Raw genomic sequence first — 12,456 nt, 5'->3', positions numbered from 1 at the left:
AGAGAAATAGACCATGTGACATAATCCGACCATGCAACATAATCCGACCATGTGACGAAATCCAACCATTTAACATAATGGGACCATGTGACATAATCGACCATGTGACATAATCCGACCATGCAACATAATCGGACCATGTGACATAATCCGACCATGCAAAATAATCCGACCATGTGACAAAATTAAACTATGCAACAGAATCAGACCATGTGACATAATCGCCCATGCAACATTATCGACCATGTGACATAAATCGATCATGCAAAATTAGCGGACCATGTGACATAATCCGATCATGCAACATCATCGAACTATGTGACATAATCGATCATGCAACATAAATGGACCCTGTGCCAAAATCCGACCATGCAACATTATCGATCATGTGACATAAATCGATCATGCAACATAATCGAATCATGCAACATAATCGGACCATGTGACATAATCCGATCATGCAACATAATCCGACCATGAGACATAATCCGATCATGCAACATAATCGGACCATGTGACATAATCGCCCATGCAACATAAATAGACCCTGTGACAAAATCTGACCATGCAACATTATCAACCACGTGACATAAATCAATCATGCAACATAATCCGACCATGCAACATAACCCGACCATGCAACATAACCCGACCATGTAACAAAATCTATCTATGCAACATAATCTCCCATGCAACATAAATTGACCATGTGACATAATCCGACCATGCAACATAATCGGACCATGTGACATAATTTGACCATGTAACATAATCCGACCATGCTACATAATCCGACCATGTGACGAAATCCAACCATCGACCATGTGACATAATCCGACCATGCAACATAATCCGACCATGTGACATAATCCGACCATGAGACATAATCCGATCATGCAACATAATCGGGCTATGTGACATAATCGCCCATGCAACTTAAATGGACCCTGTGACATAATCTGACCATGCAACATTATCGACCATGTGACATAAATCGATCATGCAACGTAATCGGACCATGTGACATAATCGCTCATGCAACATCATCGACCATGTGACATAAATCGATCATGCAACATAATCGGACCATGTGACATAATCCGACCATAAGACATAATCCGATCATGCAACATAATCGGGCTATGTGACATAATCGCCCATGCAACTTAAATGGACCCTGTGACATAATCTGACCATGCAACATTATCGACCATGTGACATAAATCGATCATGCAACGTAATCGGACCATGTGACATAATCGCCCATGCAACATAAATGGACAATGTGACATAATCCGACCATGCAACATAATCCAACCATGCAGCATAATCGATCATGCAACATAATCAGACCATGTGACATAATCCAACCATGCAACATAATCGGACCATGTCACATAATCCGACCATGCAACATTATCGACCATGTGACATAAATCGATCACGCAACATAATCGGACCATGACACAATCCGACCATGCAATATAAATCGACCATGTGACGAGATCGAACCATGCAACATAATCGGACTATGTGACATAATCGACCATGTGACATAATCCGACCATGCAACATAATCCGACCATGTGACGAAATCCAACCATCGACCATGTGACATAATCCGACCATGCAACATAATCCGACCATGTAACAAAATCCAACTATGCAACATAATCGCCCATGCAACATAAATTGACCATGTGACATAATTCGACCATGCAACGCCACTTGCGATGACCTGTAGGATCCCTGCCACTGCCACTGGAGTCCTCCGCCACTGGAGTCCTCCGCCACTGAACGCCTCCGCCGCTGGCTGTCTACGCTGGTGTGGTGGCCGTCATCGCTGCTCACCGTCATCGCTGCTCACCGTCATCGTTGCTCACTGGCCCACGGTTGCCACTGAACTACTGCAAATCGATATCTGAGTCGGATTACCACTGGTGGGGTCCACACTCAGATCGAAGCGCAGCAACGGTCTGTTCAGCTTGACGGCAAACAGAGAAAGAAACCGAGTCGACCGACGGGCCCTTTGTTTTATACCTTTCGTAGGTAGGGAAAAACAAAACCCATCAAAGCAGGCGTTGGTGATGACGTCATAATCCTTTAGATAGGATGTCTGTGAGATGGAAAGTTTTCGTGACGCGAGATCTGTTCGCAAATTTCAATTTGCCCCCCTATAGTGTTGCCGTAAGACGTAATTCTACGTCAAAATATTTCTTGTCTTCATAATGTAGGCATTAACTTCAGCTTTCATATGCATAAGGCAAATATTTTTTTGGACGTGAGACATATGAACTACAGCAGTTTTCGTGAGGCATGTTTTTTCGGATTTTTTTCTTTCATTCTGAATAACGAGAAAACTTGTAACTTTAGCTATATATAATGTTCAAAACATATTTCACTGACATCACAAGGTTTCTTTTGACGTAAGTTTTGTTTAAATCGGTCCAACACGCCAAAAGTTATAACGATTTGAGCCTGTGGTGTCAAATTGACACCACTAGTGCTGATTAGGGTAATTTTTTTTTTTTTTTTTTTTTTTTGTTTCGATTATAGTCGTTTTACCATCTTTATGGCATTCGCGACTTTATCAACGGTGCAGTTGGCGGATCGTTATTAAAGAACTTATCCGGTACAACTGTGTTCGATGTTTGCTTTTGGGCTCGAACTCGCGGACATCGGCTCAGGAGACAACAGACTTGCCAACTGAGCTATATCACAAGCCCGCTGATTAGGGTAATGAAATCTAATGCGGATGAGGGTTAAATCGTTATTTTATTTACAAATGTTATGCTGATATGCAAAGTTCTTCAAGAAACCAATTTCGACTAAATTTTATTAAGTGTTTTTTGTTTTTCTAAATGCTCAATACAACACATAATTTTCACAAGGCCACAAAATTTACATTTTCCGGAGGTGCAATGATTTGGTAATTTAGACTAATTTGGGTACCTTGAATCTGAATATGCGATATTTCTATCAGCAAGTTATTAAAATGACTTTAAAAGATGTAAAAATCATTCCTTCAAATATAAAATTTTTAAATAAATTATCAACTTTTCTCAAGAATTCAAAAATTTTTTAGTTCTGCGAAAAAAGTTATAGAAGTTTTATGTTTTTTTTTTTTACTATTTTTCATTTATCAAATTTTTAAGAATTTTTAAACAAAACTGAATTACATTACAATTACAGTTACAATTTTAAGAAAACATGTAATCTTTTGGCAGGTTTCAACAAATATGTTAAATGAAATCAAGTTTTTTTACACTTTCTACAGTTATGTCAAAAATACTTGTAATGATTTCCATTTCTTTTAATTGTTGAATTTTGCATTTTTTAGATCATGCATAATTTTCATCATAATAATATCCCTTAATTGGATGAAGAATCAGATTTTTTCGCATATTTAGGTTTGTTAGTTAATCAGTTTTCAATGTTTGATTTAACTTAAAACTGATATATATTAAAACTACTTATCACCAAAAGTCAAAGTGTTCGACGAAATTTGATAAAAGATTTGAGTTCATAACGCTAAAATATATCAAATCAATCATTAAAAAGCACCAAAATTCTATTGCCTTGAGCCATCAATTAAATTATGTAAGTTCTTATAATGAAACGTGTTTATAAAAATAAACCTCCTGAAATGTTTTAAAAAACTTATCTTTTTCATTTTCATATTTTGTTTAAATTTTCGAATAAATTAACGGAATTTAAAAGTATAGGTTTTTTCCAATTCTTTTATTAACTTGCCGATTTTTTTAGTCAAAATATTTAAATTTTTGGAATAATTTTAACACATTTATTTTTTTTAATTCTGAATTTTTGTGTACTTGACACATGAGCCTTTAAGTCTGAATTTTTAATAAGAAAAACAAAGTTTCAACCTCCTGTTCTTTCAAGGACCCAATATTTCAATCGAAAGTGACAAAATTCTCAAAGCTTGTAATTTTAGGCTTTAGAAGTTGTAATTGAAAATTAAAAAACATTTCATCAATTTTTTTTACATAACATCGTCTTTTATGAATCAATAATGATTTTTAAATTAATTTTTAAAAGTTTGAAACATGATTTGAAGTAGGTAGCAACTTTAAATTTAATTGTAATGTGAAATGTTTACTAACTTTGTGTTTGCTTTATTCCTACAATATTTGTTGTAACTTGGAACTTGGAACTCCGTATCCTTAAATTTTTATCAGTTTTCATTGATCATTCATGAAATTACCCATTTCCTAACATTTCCTTGTAAGTAGTATTGAACATGAAGTTATTATTTTGAACATCAAAAATAAACTATTTAAGCCATTTATTTTTCTAAAAATAGGTTTTTTCTCTGACTTCTTTCACTGGCACTCTTCAAATAATAATTAATAAATATATCTATTCTTCTTTTTCTCAAATTAAATTAAACCATCAATCATTGAATAAATTCTCCAAAATTCAATTTGGTTTTTTTCAGTTTTCGAAAATTCACATTTTTAGATCGCGATTTTTTGTTAAAATTCAAAACACTACAGCGGAATTTTTCAATCACCTTTCAGTTGAAAATAAAGAAAAGAATTTTAATTAAGATGAATAAAATTAACAATCATTTTCATTTTCCTAAAAATAGTAAAAACTAATCATGGTTAATTTTTTACCTGATTGGATATTTATTTTAGAATCCAGATTTCTTTTAAACTCTGTGTTTTGGAAACGTTTATTTCAAATTAGCTTAGAAATTCTTTTGAAACAAATTTCCAGTTCAGAATGAAGAACATAATTTTGAAGAAAAAAAATTATCAATGACTTACCGAAAATTTGTAACTTTCATTCTGGTATGATTTGGAAATTTTGTTTTTTTTTATCAGCCCAATTTTATTTTTAGTTTGTGTGAAAATCATGAGTGAAAAACGGTGTTAGAAATTTCTTTCATTTTTGTATTGTTAATTTTTGGCATTGCTTTTATTTTTAGCTAAATTTGAAATTCGAAAACCCCCCCCATGGACGGGTCCGTCGCACGGGCCTGATCGTTTGATATTTCTGGGCAGTTATAGATGTTTTATTTGCTTTATTAATATTTAATTTTTTGCTGTTTGGTGTTGATGTTTTGAACTTGAGTTTTTGTTTCATTTCTTAAAAATAGTAGGGTAAGTGAGCATAATTTCGCTATATTTTGTCAGAGGTTTTTAGATTTGATATTATTACCCCGAATCTTCAATACTTAGATATTGTATTTTTTTGGTAACTAAGTTCCAAATTTTTTTTAGAACTTTGTTTTGGTTTGAAATAATCATTTCAAGCCTTAATTTACGAAAAACATCATGTTTTATAAAGTGTGACGATGTTCCTAATTTGGCACTAATTGTTTCTTATGTTAACATACCGGTGTTCCTAATGTCCTTATGTTCCTATGGGTCTGTTTTTTTTTAAATAATTCCCTGAGAAAAATCTCAAAACTCACCTTTTTATAAATTTCACAAAGTTTTCGGAATATGAATAGAGAAATAAGGACTATTTGAATTCTACACAATAATCCTTTACGCTGGTTTTGAAGAAAGTAGTGAATGTTGAGCTTATTAAAATTCAAACTTTTACCTTTCCAATGAATAATAAATGTATTCCAAAAAGAAGATAATTCATTGTAATGGATACAAATAAGTACAGTCAAACAGAGCATCATGCAACAGCATGATTCGATGCAACATTTCTGTACACCAACACATATTTATCTTTTATTTTAATATAATGTAATAAAATTTCCATTAAATGATAACAAAATGATGATGCCATAGTTTCTTACATCGTGAGATAGTTTTTTGAAGTTTTTGATTCTCATCTCTTAATAAATAAGAAAAATCGATTTTTTTTTCATATTTAATGTCGTAAAAAACTTTACACAATGTAATGGATTGGCTTAATGATATTACCTACAAACTCTATATGGATTTTATTATCCTATATCAACACTGTTGGTGTATGAATATTTTCCGGACAATCACAGTTTAAACCTTGTTTCCATACATTAGAATATGATGTAAATTTTTTTGTAGTATTTTTTATCCCTAAATGTATACAGCACCCTTATGCTTTCTTTAGAAAAAAAATATTTGACAGAAAAAATATAAACTTTAATTCTAACAAAATCAAAAATAACTGTGCTGCGCTGATCGTGCGTTATGCGTAACGACATCACAAATATGCCAAAAACTGTAACAATTCAAACTTTTTTTTTATTGTGCATTAATGGTTAACAAAGGTTTTTGCAACTTATCCTTTTTTCTTAGTAGGTTGAAAATCGCATGTTTTGTAAATTAAAAAAAATAATTGGTGGAACCAACTATTTTTCTGACTACGTTAATTTTATGTCCCATTAACCTTGAAACTTTTGTTGTACAAATGGTAGGATTATCTGTGGACATTAGGTTTTAAGAAGCCATTGAAGTTGAAAAAGTGTTGCATGATGCCCCAGATGACAATATACAAAGTATTTTATTCAGATTTTTTTTTTAAATTTTTCCTTTCAATTATGTTCTTGTTCAGATGCTCTCGGTAACTCCTTCTCTGTCGCGAAGGGTGCGTTCTTTACAACCTGGCGAAAACATTTTTTTAACATTTTTAGCTTTGAGATACACTGAAGTAAAACAAAATCATGTTTTATTAGCTCAAAAAGTTTATTTTAACAGATCTTTGAAAATTAAGTTAAAACACAAATCAATCATTAAAATTTATTTCAAATACATTTTATGACTTTGATATTGTTTGGAAAACTTTGACTATATCCATAATTAGGAACACATTGAAAATAGTGTTCCTTATTGTAGACATATGCTTTTTTTTTTAGTTTTTACACGAAAAAAAACATGGTTCTTACATACTCATTACTTCAATCATGGTAAAAAATATTCCGACGAAAAATTTCAAAAAAAAATCGGTTGTCAAATTCAGCTTTTATATTCCATTTCTAAACAGGTGTTATTTAAGAAATTTGCTAACAATTCCATTCAATTCGGACATACTTTGAAACAATCCGGATTTTACGAAAAATCCTGTGAGTTAGAAAACTAATTTTTTTTTTTTTTTTGTTTTTTTTTTTTTTTTTTTTTTTTTTTTTTTTTTTTTTTTTTTTTTTATAAACGAACACAAACACATACAGGATCTCAATGAAACATGCTGTTTCCTCGAAGAGATTCCTTTTTTCTTAACTCTAAGCGTACATCTTTCGAGGATTTGATGGCTAGCATCTTACAAATGCTAAAACCACCAACCCACTGAAAGTGTACTATGTATGCCGTGACCGGGATTCGATCTCATACCCCCTGGCTTAGAAGACTTGAAGGCTATCCTCTACGCCACGAGCGGCGGCTAAATTTGTTTGTAAAATGAAAGTTCACATGATCCGTTACATTATCATTTTATTTATAATTGTGATAAGTGAAAAATAACTAACCTACCAGTCAAAATTGAACGGTATGTTAACATTAGGTACACATGCCGAATTAGGAACATCTACCCTACCTAGAAAATTTCCCAAAGTTTGTAGCAACTTATTCCAATCATCCAATACGCAAATGGAACTCTCGAACAGCTTGAAATTTGTTTCCTGAAACTCAATGTTGTTGTTGTGGTAATGTTTAATTAAAGAGGGTAACTTCCAGCCATATATTATTTTTTCTTAAAAAAAGCTTATGTTTTTTGGAAACTTCACCATTGAACTGAGTTGATTTAGAATATCTGAATTTATAAAACTAGGAATCATAAATGTTTCGTTTTTGTTCAAAACTTATTCATGGTTTTTTGGAGAATTATTAAGTAACGTTTACATGAGTAAATTTGTACTTTTAGCTTTATAGCTTTAGCCTTATATATATAGGAAAATTTACATTCAGATCCAGGTTTTCAAAAACGACCCTTATTTGATTTAGTCTATTATTCATTATTTCATCGAGGTTTTTGAAAAACTTGTGCTATTTTCTTCCGAAGCGTCATATCTTTTGCATTCCATTTAAAATATGTTCAATGGACAAAAAAGTGATCAATCTGGAACTTAATTTATTTTCGATAATGCACAGTGGTCCAAAATACGAAAAACGTGATCGTTGCTCATAACTTTTTAAGGTCACATTTGAGCATATTGGTGTCTTCGGAGAAGTTTGTCAGTAAAATCAGTTCTATAATAAAAAAAACTATTATTTTTCTGATTAATCCCCCTACAAGTGAGATAAAATTTCTAACTTCTCTGTTATAGGTTTAAGCTCTTTGATATCTTCGACAAACTTGTTTCAAATCAAATTTTCTACAACTTTGTCTCAGATGCCAAGTTTCTAAAATAATTAGATAATATCCGAGATATCTGCCAAATAAGAAACTTAACCTCTAAAAATCAGTTTATTAATGATAACTTTTTTCAGTAAATTTTAAGTTTAATAATATGTTCCACAAAGTTGTTTGTCTTACTAAAATACACCACTTTGTTCAACATTTCAAGTTTGTAGAATATGATACTGCAGAGCTATGTTAAAAATATTACCGAAAATAGGGCTTTTTCACGCGTTATTTTACAAACACCGGGCATCATCGGGCAGCCCGCTTTAAATGCAAAATAAATGGGAAGATTTCGTCTACAAGATGCAGGTACAACCGTCAGTATCCACTTGTATCCAAACGAGATACATCAATGTTAATTTTCCATGTTTGCATTAAAAACAACGATTTCTATGAAACTACAAATAGCGCATTCTACCACGTTTTCTTCTAGCTTTTCCCTGTGCGATGTCAGAAGCAATGATTTGGAAGCGTATTTGTACAGCTTGTAGAGGATATCTATTTCAATTGAACGCACAATAACCTGATGCTAATAAAACAAATGCTCTTCCAAACCTTTGCTTTGATTTGATTTTAAACAAGTTTGTCGAAGACATCAAAGAACTTAAACCTATAACAGAGAAGTTAGAAATTTTATCTCACTTGTAAGGGGATTAATCAGAAAAATAATAGTTTTTTATTAGAGCTGATTTTACTGACAAACTTCTCCGAAGACACTAATATGCTCAAGTGTGACTTAAAAAAGTTATAAGCAACGATCACGTTTTTCGTATTTTGGACCACTGTGTAATGGAGGGAAAGTAAGTTCCTTCCGTGTAGCACCACCTGATATGGGGCTTGTGATATAGCTCAGTTGGCAAGTCGGTTGTCTCCTGAGCCGATGTCCGCGAGTTCAAGCCCAAGAGTAAACATCGAACACAGTGGTACCGGATAAGTTTTTCAATAACGATCCGCCTACTGTAACGTTGATAGAGTCGCGAATGCCATAAAGATGGTAAAACGACTATAATCGAAACAAAAAAAAACCACCTGATGCGCCTCTGGTAGTTACGAAGCGACCTTTTCGATTAAAACTTTTATCAAACGCAGAATTTCCTGCTGGGCTCTGTTCTGCTTCGGAATGGTCCTCGAAAACCGAATTTCTGAAAGAGAGTATGGCAGTCATTGTGCCGTCTCCTAAGGATAAAGTTTGGCTTCGCTTCCTCGCTCCCAGATTCCGGAAGTGGTAACGCAGCAGCAACTGCTACTTCCACTTTTGCTTTTTCAAGTACGATGGGTTGGCCACCATTTTAGCAATAAAGCAAAAGGGGAAATGGTAACTGTTTATCTTGCTGAAATTAATTAAAATATTTTTGCGAGTTTCGCTTTCTCTCTCTCTGTGTCTGTGCCTGTTCTAGTTTGCGAAGTGGGTACTTTGCCATGGTTTTGCTGCGTTATCCTACATTTGATATTTTATTTTTGGGTTATGGAAGTTTTGGAAGTGAAACATGAACATTTGAATAGCAGTCTCGCTCGTTATGATGAGTGATGGGTTTCTTGAGAACTTCTTCATAACTAATGGTGGGAGTTGACATTTTGGTGTTTGTTTAAAATTTTATTTCAGGTGTATTTTTAGCACTCTAGACTTGATTAAATTTATACTGAACTAGTTTAAAGTCTAAAAAAACACACTGTGATGTGTTCAACATAAATTCGCTTCTGCAATTTTTAACATATTTGATGTGGAACGATAAAACATAAATGTTTCCTCGTCATTCGAATCAATCCACAGAACTGACAGATTCAAATCATTCCTCGGCAAAAAACGGTTTATGCGCCAAATCATATGTATGTCCCTCATCGAAGAAATATCACATTCCATCATTTGCAAATCCCTCCCAGGATCAATTTCTTGTCTTGGAAAGAAGACATTCTCAAATTGCCACTATCCGAAAAAAAGGGTTGCCCTTGTCCATATTTCAACATTCTCAAATCCCTCCCCACCACAGTAAAGTGTGCCGATTCCGGACCCAGTATCTATAATTTTTTTTTATATTTGTTGACCTGACAGGAAGAGTCCCAACATGGCTGAAGAATTCCCCAAGAAAGAAGAAGCCCAAACACCCACACAGTCACATACTACAATGCCTTAATCAAGATTGAACGAGAATTGGGTGCCAGGATGTCAGAGCAAAAATGGTCAAACAATGAACCCTGCTCTTATTGGTCCTCCTTCTGACATTTGGAATCCCAAGGTAAATTAGAATAATTTTCTGTTTGAACAGGAAAAGGTACTTTCCCGCAATAGGCCATTCATCCCGAATGGAATGATTGCAAATGACACAATTTCTTTCAGGTGGATTCTATTTCATTTGCACAATAGAAAACTATTTTTAAAAAAGAATAATCTCCTTCAAAAACTGAGAACATAATATATAAAATTACGCCATGAAAACATTAATCCAAAACCGAAAACTGAAAACTGAAAACTGAAAACTGAAAACTGAAAACTTAAAACTGAAAACTGAAAACTGAAAACTGAAAACTGAAAACTGAAAACTGAAAACTGAAAACTGAAAACTGAAAACTGAAAACTGAAAACTGAAAACTGAAAACTGAAAACTGAAAACTGAAAACTGAAAACTGAAAACTGAAAACTGAAAACTGAAAACTGAAAACTGAAAACTGAAAACTGAAAACTGAAAACTGAAAACTGAAAACTGAAAACTGAAAACTGAAAACTGAAAACTGAAAACTGAAAACTGAAAACTGGATACTGAAAACTTAAAACTTAAAATTGAATGTTGAAAACCACAGTTTTCAATGCTCTTTTTTAATTAATGAGATACACTTGCATATGTCCATTCCATAACGTAGGCAAATTGATTCATCGATGCAAATATTAACACATGTTGTAACAACCATTTTTTACTGTCAGAGCTGGAGAAAAAACAAACAAATTAATCTGCATCTGTCGTTTGGTCAATAAACAGTTTTCAAGGTTGTGTAATCTCTTAGCTGATGTACATAGTATAAAAAGCCTTTGCATCATTAGGAAATTTATCAGAAATTTCATAAACCTTCCAAGATGAAGTTCTTCCTCACCCTACTAGTATTGGCTGTTGTTTTTGTCCTTGATGTTCGCTCAAATACCGGAAGCAGACGTAAGTTTTTTCTCAAATTTGATGAAATTTTTCTACAATTTTTTAATTTTTTTTATTCTTTCAGATCAAACAGGCCAGTGTAACGAAAATGAAGAACATTTGCCCGACGCATGTGCGGATGCTCCTTTAACATGTGATACTTACAAAAACCCGGAAACAATAAAATATGGAGGCTGTCATAGTGGATGTCTTTGCAAAGAGGGATACGTGAGACCAAACGAAAATTCGGATCAGTGTATTCTGCCCACAAATTGCCCAGCTTGACTTCGCAAATAAAAATGAAACATTTCCGATCGCTAGGGCTTTTTGAATAGTGAATCTTTCAATCAAATGAACTTATAACTATTATCGTATGCAATAAATGAAGATCTTCAAAAAAATATACATATTTTTTTATTTTAATCTTCATGTTTTTTAAAGAAAAGGCAACTAATTTATCAATCGTTTCATTTTGACTTGTTTTGTATCCAGATATAAATTGTTCAAAATTGCGCAATGGATACAAAACGGAAATTACATGATAAAAATTTAAAATAATAAAAACAATGAGACAGGGCCATGGTTAATTTTTGCACATCAATGAGTAATGATTTTATCTTTCAAAACCTTTTTTCAATATGTGTAGTTGGGTGGTAGGGTGGTATGATGTCTTATTTCGAAAACTGACCATATACATTTAGTAGATTGGCTCATAAATCTGCCAACGTAAAATTGAAGTTCAATCGAACTTGACTTAGAGGTGACTCGAAGTGATACGATGTTATATCCTCAAAAATCACCTAATTGGAGACCAAAGTGAATCGGAAAAAGTAGAATTTAAATCTTTATACCAAGTGATTTGAAAATGCATATTTTAATGAATGAATATTGCAATGAATATGGATATGAATATGAAAGTGAATTTTTGCAATTTCTGTCAAAAACCATCTCAGTCGTATCTATTTTGGATTTCAACTCAATTCATGAGATGCCAGAAAGATAAAAATAATTCATTGTACAGTCTTGAAGA

General features: G+C 33.0%; 1 protein-coding gene and 1 long non-coding RNA gene across 2 annotated transcripts in view; both read left to right on the top strand.

The window, feature by feature from the left end:
* LOC129757909 (neuroligin-4, Y-linked-like) overlaps positions 1 to 12,456 on the top strand; it is a 525,864-nt gene that overhangs the window by 342,863 nt on the left and 170,545 nt on the right. The gene's annotated exons all lie outside the window — the stretch shown is intronic.
* On the top strand, positions 11,348 to 11,829 carry LOC129757911 (uncharacterized). The gene is made up of 2 exons (XR_008739849.1): positions 11,348 to 11,447; positions 11,512 to 11,829. It is a non-coding gene; the product is annotated as an uncharacterized LOC129757911 (long non-coding RNA).

This window comes from Uranotaenia lowii, chromosome 3 (genome assembly GCF_029784155.1).
Source record: "Uranotaenia lowii strain MFRU-FL chromosome 3, ASM2978415v1, whole genome shotgun sequence".
In the NCBI taxonomy this organism is placed as follows: Eukaryota; Metazoa; Arthropoda; class Insecta; order Diptera; family Culicidae; genus Uranotaenia; species Uranotaenia lowii.
Note: the sequence above shows the minus strand (reverse complement) of the source record. Positions and strands in the feature narration are given on the sequence as shown.